Consider the following 8383-nt stretch of genomic DNA (forward strand, 5'->3'; position numbering starts at 1 on the left):
GCGATGGAGTCCCGCTCTGTAGCCAGGCTAGAGTGCAGTGGCGTGATCTCGGTTCACTGCAACCTCCGCCTCCCGGGTTCAAGCGGTTATCCTCCCTCAGCCTCCCGAGTAGCTGGGATTACAGGCATGTGCCACCACACCCGGCTAATTTTTGTATTTTTAGTAGAGATGGGGTTTCACCATGTTGGCCAGGCTGGTCTCCAACTCCTGAGCTCATGATCCACATGCCTCATCCTCCCAAAGTGCTGGGATTGCGGAAGTGAGCCACCATGCCAGGCCTATAATGCTTCTTTTAAAAGATTTTTGTACAGAATAAGTGAGATAAAGATTGTGGATTGTCTTATATAAATAAATATTATAGTATGTATTATAATTACAACAACTACTACTACCATAGCTGCTACCATAATAATATAATTTACTAAATAAGTAGCTGAATAGATTGATGACATTAAACAAATCTGCTCTTAGCCTGCATTAAAAAAATATTGATTGAACACAGGTAATGAAGATATTTGAATTCCAGTACAATTCACTTAGATTTTTATACTATAGACTTTTAGTGTCCACATTAGTGTTTTGTTTTGTTTTCATAAAATGAATAATTATATGAATTTACTACGTTAGAAAAATATATCTAGTGATACTAAAAATTGAGTATAGATGCAAAGAGACCGATTAGGATACAAATGGCAGAATCTAGGAGTGATTTAATAATTAACTGAACAGTGGAATACTATATAAAGTTTCCTCAAAAAATTGAAAATAAAACTACTATATGATCCAGTAATTTCACTTCTCAGTACATGTCCATAGTAAATAAAATCAGTAAATCAAAGAGATGTCTGCACTTCCATGTTCTCTGCCATATCTTGGCTATTATGTCTAAGAGTGAGTATGAGTGCGAGTGGGAGTATACTATTCTGAGTATGAGTAATGTTACTCATAATAGCCAAGATATGGAATCAATATAAATGTTCATCAATGGATCAATGAATAAAGAAAATGTGGCATATTACACAATGGAATAATATTTAGCATTAGAAAAGAGTATCCTGGATATTTAAAAAATATTCCTCTCAATTAAATGTAATTATATAACCTTTGACCAACATCTCTTTATCCTCCCAACCCACTAGCCATCAAAGCCTCTGGTAACCACCATTCTACTCTCTACTTCTATAAGATACACTTTTTTAGATTCCACATGTGAGTGAGGTCATGCAGTATTTGTCTTCCTGTGCCTGTTGGTCAAAGGATATAACTACAGTTAGGGAGGAAAAACATATTTTAAATGTCCAGAATAGACAAATATACGAGACAGAAAGTAGATAAGTGATTGCTTGGGGCCATGCGGTAAGGAAGAGAAGATAGGGGAGAGGAATGAGGAACCACTACTAATGGTTATGACGTTTCTTTTATGGGTGATGAAAATGTTTTAAAATGGACTGGGGTGATGGTTGAACAACTGCTGTGAACATACAAAAAACCACGGGATTATACATTTTAAATGGATAGATTGCATAAAATGTAAATTATATCTCAATAAAGCTGCTCAGTCTTTTAAGACAAATATTCTGTTATTTGCAACAACATAGATAAACATGGATGACGTTATGCTTAGTGAAGTAAAGTGGGCACAAATAGACAAAGATTGTGTGATTTCAGTTATATATGAATCTAAAAATAAAAATAAAATCAAACTCAAAGAAACAGAGTAGAAATGTGGTGAACAGAGGCTGGGGCGAGAAAAAGAATAGGGAGATGGTTTAAAGGCACGAAGTTCCAATTAGACAGGAAGAATAAGTTCTGGAGATCTGTTATACAGCATGGTGATTATAATTGATAACAATGTATAGTATACTTAAAAGTTTCTAAGATGATAGATTTATTTCATTAAAGATAAAAGGATAGCTAGCCAATACTCATTAGCCTGAAAAAAAATACATTGAGACAATTTACATGTATGTCTAAAATTAAGATTTATAATTTATTTCATTAATTATTCATTATAGGTTTTTTCTTTTTATTATTTAATAATCTTTGCTTTTCATAGCTGAATTTACCAAGTACTCATCTTTTTCTTAATATTAAGCTAAAAATGCACATTAACTTAAAGGGATAAATAAAGTTCTGATCACAAAATGATAATTATGTTAGATGATTAATATGTTTATTAGCTATATTTAGTCATTTCACAATGTGTGTACACATATCTCTCTCAAAATATCATATTTTATACCACTAATATGCACAATTGATCTTTCATCAATTAAAAAACCTTAACATAACAAACTTAACAGAAGGTTGATTGAAAGAAAGGGTAACCATGGCAACTGAAGTGAATATAAATAAGTAGAAAATTGAATATAAATAAGTACTTGAATTAGAATTATTAAAAAAGTAGTTAACACACTCTTTATGGTTAATTTTAGCAATAAATCAAGAAAACTAGAACTATATTTCATATGTAAAATATTTAATTAAATTTTACTCATCTTATTCACCATATAAAAATTAAAAGAAGGAGCAGGTGTGCTTTATTGATTGTTCTCTTTCACTGTAATTGATGTAAAGTTTTCCAAGAACCTTAATGTCAGAAAAGCTCAAACTTGTTTCTTCAGGACATTGTGAACAAATACAAGTCAAAGCTAAGTGATTGTGATTCTGAAAGAAAATGAATGCATTAGTTATTAGAGTATCTATTAAGAACCTAAAATGAAAGTGGCACAAATATCACTGAGGAAGTAATGGTACCACAGTATCAACGTTATGCTTAAAACATTCCTTCCAGATAGGGTGTAACTCAATATGGTGTGTCGTTTTTTCAACTTCCCATGGGGAGTCATATGGTAAGAAACAATACAACCACCAAAGGTACATTACTCTCTTTGCAAAAATAATAAACTAAACTCTGTTAACATAAGCGTATTTGTTTTATGATGCTAAAAATTTTATATTTCCAGAGTGATAAAATTGGTTTATAAAAGCAAAGAGTAATGCAGTTATCACATTTCATGGGAAAAAAGGTACTATAACACAGAAGTCAGTCGTGCTTTCATAGATACTTTAGTCAAGCTATGCCTCTGCTTTTTACCTATATAATTTCCTTGAGAGTTAGCAATCTACACTTATTTTTATTATGCTATCTCATTAAAGATAAAAGGATAAGTAATCACTACTCACTAGTTTGAAAAAATATATATTGAGATAATTTACATGTATGTATAAAATTAAGATTTATAATTCATCTCATTAATAATTCATTATAGGTTTTTTCTTTTTTCGTTCTTTAATAATCTTTGCCTTTCATAGCTGAATTTACCAAGTACTCATCTTTTTCTTAATATTAAGCTAAAAATACACATTAATTTAAGGGGATAAGTAAAATCTGTTTATGAATGAAATGAAAATTTAAAAGCTAGCTTACTAATTTCAGGGAAAAGCCATCTAGATATTAGTTTAAGTGAAATTTGAAACAACTACCATATGTTTAATCACAAGGCATAAACAGCATGAAATGCAAAACTTTTCATTATTCAGGTACACAAGAAACATTTTATTCAATGAATATTCTTACATTAGAGATTAAAAGTTCATAGCGAATGTAGTTACTATTCTCCATACTACCTGAAATTTAAAAAGAGATAAAAAAGAAACACAATTTCAAAGTAGGTCTAGAGAACTTCTAGAAGACAAATCTTAATTGTTATGTATTAAGAAATGTATTAAGAAGGGAGTTAACCAAAATAAGCTAGGGAAAAATTCCTAAGTGGATAGGTTCGTCCTGATGGAACCCAGAAAACACTACTCCAAAATGAAGGCCTCAGCAGCAGCCTCAGAAGCATAAGTTTCTCTCTGACCTTCTCCTGTTCTCCTGTCTCTCAGTCGCATTCTCTCCACAGGCTGGCCATAGAAACTAGGATCCTTCTTCCCCAAGTAAGGTCATACAAACCAGAGTTTCTTTTCCCAAAAGCCAGTCATAAAACCTAAAAATATTCTCCTTAAAAACTGGCTATTACAAGATTATCTGAGCTACCATGTTTGACTGTAGGTCATAAGACCCCCATTTCATCAAGGGCCTCACCCCACACCCAGAAGGAAAAAATGCATGCTCAGAGAGGTAAGAAGAATCTAGAACAAAAGGCCTTGCTGGGTTTCCCTACTCAGTCTATTAGCATTAGATCATGGCCTTTTCATCCAGTGATATTTCTACACACCTTTCCATATTTTGTTAAATCTAACAATGAAAATAGATAATGCCCTTGTATCTTTGGGTCTTCATCCTGAAGGATCTGTGTATGTACATCAAATCAATTTGTATGCCTTTTATCCAACTAATCAATCTGCCTCATGTCAGCAATTTTTCAGCAAACTCTTAGGTGGCCAAAGGCCTTTGCCCTCATAGTCCGAAACTAAATACACATTCTAATTCTTAATGAAAATAAACTCACTATTCTTGATTTTTTTTCTTTCCTTCTCAAGACAAAACATGATTGTGATTGAAAAGGAACCTCTCTCTCTCTCTCTCCTCTCTTCACAGCAAAATAGTATTTACATATAGGATACTTTTACTGTTGTTTCATTCAAATAAAAATAACTTCATATCCATCAATTTAACTATTAGAATAACGAGAATGATGATAATGGCTCTAGGTATAACTTAGAGTATATGTATGAATTTTTTATAGCAACAACCATGAGAGGTTTTTTTAAAATAGCCATTTGACAGAAGAGAGTCTTATAGAAAGGTTATATAATTTATCCATAGTCATATAACCAGTTTTAATCAAATTACAAATTGAATGTGAACCTGTTTGATTCCACAATGAATATCTAGAACCAAATATTATGTTAATGAGGTATTTATTTGTGGGAAAAAATGGAAATGATGCTGTAGCATGGAAAATGATGGCAGGGGACTAAGTTAAATTGTAAAAAAAGGAATCCTGCAAATCTTACGCAGGCAACCACTTTTTTAAAGCATTCATTTAAATGTGCTTTATATTCTACTGAAACATAAATTTTGGATCAGGATCTGCATTCATCATGACTGAGAAATCACTTGTGAATTTCAGCAACAAGTGTGGCATTCATTAAACTTTTTAAAAGTCTTGTACTTTAGTAATACAATATGTAAATGATGAATTATGCCACTAATCCTTTCAGCCCATTTCACAGTGGTTCTTACTTGTCCTCTTAAATTGTCAATAGTACTCTGGAGAGAAGAAATAACTGCTTTATGAAAAACTTCCATTCAGCATACATTGTTTAATCTAAGTGATTTTTCATTATAATTACTAACAAGTCTCACTATTATTATATCTATTAAAAATTCTCACTATTATTATAACTACTAATAGTTCTCACAGTGCCAGCCAACATCCTTAGTGTTAAACATAGAGTTATATATCTTAAATAAAGCAAATGAAGCAAACCTGTTCTGGAGTACTGCTATTTCTAGCAAATTTTGTTATGTTATCATTTGATATCACTCATGATACAAAAAGTTTATGACAGCAAATGAAGTGATTACTAGAACACTTGGCTAACTAACTTGAGCTATCAACATTACTATTGTATTTTTATTTCCTGTATACAATATGAATTCTTGTTGAGCAGAAATGAAGTCTTACTATAATTACCTGCTTTTCTAATCTTCAGATCATAATTTGTACAAACTTGTTTAGTAAACATTTATTGAAAAAATAATTCAACCAACAGACTAAGTTGTTATGACACTGAAAATTGTAGATAAATAAAAAGGATGCTTAATTTGGAATCAAATCTCTGTCTATGAATCCCTACCCTCTCACTTACTAGTTTTTGAAGGTCAGATAAATTATATATATTCTGTGATTCTCTGATTCTAATCTAATAAATGGCATCACCAAAGCTACATCTCAAGGTTACTGTGAGCATCAAATGAGAAAATGCAGGCACAATTATTTTTCTAAATTTGAAATTGTGATTATGAATGTTTTAGTTCTTATTTATTTTTATAATGCGTAGAAATAACTCAAGCTGTTTTGTCACTACAGTTTTAAAGCATGAGTCAGTCTCCTAGCATATACCTGACAAGACAACATGGTACAATATAAAACAAATTAAGGAATTTAGGCTTTCATTTTGATAGTGACAGGAGACAGACAAATTCATAGGCAGACAGGGACAGGTCCCTGGTGAAACCGACCTTCAGGACAAAGTCTGAAGCCTGAAAACCAAGCTGCCAATTCCAGATAGAGTCCACGACCAGAATGAGAATTTCAGTCCTCATCTTACCCACTCTCTCTCTATTGATCCCGAGTGATGGATGCCCTTTAACCAATTGAATGGTGCCTTTTCCAAGCCCACACATGGATCCATGCATTCCCCCATTCTAAGCCCTAAAAACCCCAGATTCAGCCTCACATACGGCAACCCACTTTTGGGTCCCCCTTACTGCTGAGAGCTTGCTGAGAGCTTTCTTTCTGCCGCTCCATAAAATTCTAATCTGCCTTACTCAGTCTCTGATGTCCATGTACCTTATTCTTCTAGGTGGTGAAACAAGAACTCAGAACTTGTAGAACTGTGGGAGTGAAAGAGCTGTAATGCTCCTGCTAGCCAAGCTGAAGATGGCAGGAGTAAAAGAGCTGTAACACTCCCTCCCGCTCACCGAGCTGTGGGAGTGAACAAGCTGCTGAGTGCCACTCCCTCCTGCTCACTGAACTACAGGAGCAAAAAAGCCGCAAGATTTCAACTTTACCATTACAATTTTTTATCCTTACTGATACCTTTATTCTCTCTGAAACTTAGATTTTTTCATTTGTGACATAAGAATGGAATACTGTAATAGTTCTATAGATTCTCCATTTTGCCAGTTTCTTTAGCATTCTTCAAGATGCATGGTGATGTTAAATTAAATTATATTAAATATATTCATTTTATAAATGTGAATACATTTTTGTGACTGTACAATTTTAGATGTGTTTTTTTAAAATATAAAAATATAAATTTATTTGAATGATATCAGTGTGGTCCAATGATTTCATCTTTTGTTTTGCGATGCACCAAATATAACTCATTTGATACTCACTGCATGTTTATTGTAGTGATGCTGACAATATTGTATATACACAGGTATTGTTTTCTATGTCTTTCAATGATGCTTTTGTGGGAACCCATATTTTCAGTGTCAGAAAAGTTTTGCCTCTTATGAACAACTGGTATTAATGTTTTGACAGCGCTTTCAACATTACATCTAATCATGCATTTCTCTTTCCTTTGACTGCTAATACTATTATAGCCAAATATTTAGTTTGCATTCGATAAACATCATAGAAATTTATGAAGCATATTTTTGTAAAACAAATCTTTTATTATTTTGGTTTTTACTTTTTTCTCTTTTCTTTTTAACATCTTTGTATGTGTAAATGTGTATATACATGGTAAATTCTGTTTCTTAGTTTCTATTCCTGTTAATTCTCATTTTATTTTATATTTAGTTATTTGCATGTCTATGTGTAAAAACATGGTAAACTAGCTCGGTGTCATTTGGCAATTACAACATTCTATCCTGACTTCCATAAACCACTTACGAAAATCAATCTTGGTTACCCTTAATTTTAGATCAAAGCAAAGTGATTGTGCTTGATGATTTATTGTATTTTAGATTGTTTTGACATTTATTAATCTATCTTTTTTATATATATAATATGTCTACTTTTATACTTTCCATCATCCTGGAACAAATCTCCTTTTGTTAAATTATTATTATCTAGAATAATTATGAGTTTCATGGGATTTTGACAACTATAATAAAATACATTTAAGAATGCAAATGATTGGAACATATTTATAGCAACATGTATTCTCAAAAATAAATTTTGAATTATACATACTTTCTTAAATATTTTCTAAATGGAAGAATACTTAATCAAGTGAATAAAATGGTTACAGGGAAGACAGAAATAAAAATTAGGCAACAGATGGAAGCTAGATTTCTCTAAATGTACCCTGTTTTGTAGGTTTGGCATAGGAGTTGTATAAAAATTTTGCATAATTATAAAACAAAATTATATCAAAGTAGAAGAAAAAAGAGCAATTCCTAAACACTATGAGCAAAATAGAACAAATAAACTTGAATTAGTGGCTTTGTCATGCACAGAGGAAATCCTTCAAGTGAGCTTAAAGCTATTCTTTTCACGAATAATAATTTTTTTAAAGCAGTTAGAAGTTTATAATAAATAAAACAAGCATTTACAAATTAGGCTTCTACCATGATTACAAATTTCAATAGACTTCACTAAGATAAAGAAATACAATCCTTATGTATTAATTAAGCATATATGTATGGGTGTGCATTTCACAAAATGCTGGGGGATAAATGCCTTTAGAGGCTGTT

The 8383-nt window shown here is 31.9% G+C and overlaps 1 long non-coding RNA gene across 1 annotated transcript; it reads right to left on the reverse strand.

Moving 5' to 3' along the window:
• Positions 1-2535: 2535 nt before the first annotated feature.
• Positions 2536-6732, reverse strand: LOC129532268 (uncharacterized). The gene is made up of 3 exons (XR_008677927.2): positions 6525-6732; positions 3581-3630; positions 2536-2667 (listed from the first exon to the last, which is right to left on the reverse strand). It is a non-coding gene; the product is annotated as an uncharacterized lncRNA (long non-coding RNA).
• Positions 6733-8383: the final 1651 nt, after the last annotated feature.

This window comes from Gorilla gorilla, chromosome 2 (genome assembly GCF_029281585.2).
Source record: "Gorilla gorilla gorilla isolate KB3781 chromosome 2, NHGRI_mGorGor1-v2.1_pri, whole genome shotgun sequence".
In the NCBI taxonomy this organism is placed as follows: domain Eukaryota; kingdom Metazoa; phylum Chordata; class Mammalia; order Primates; family Hominidae; genus Gorilla; species Gorilla gorilla.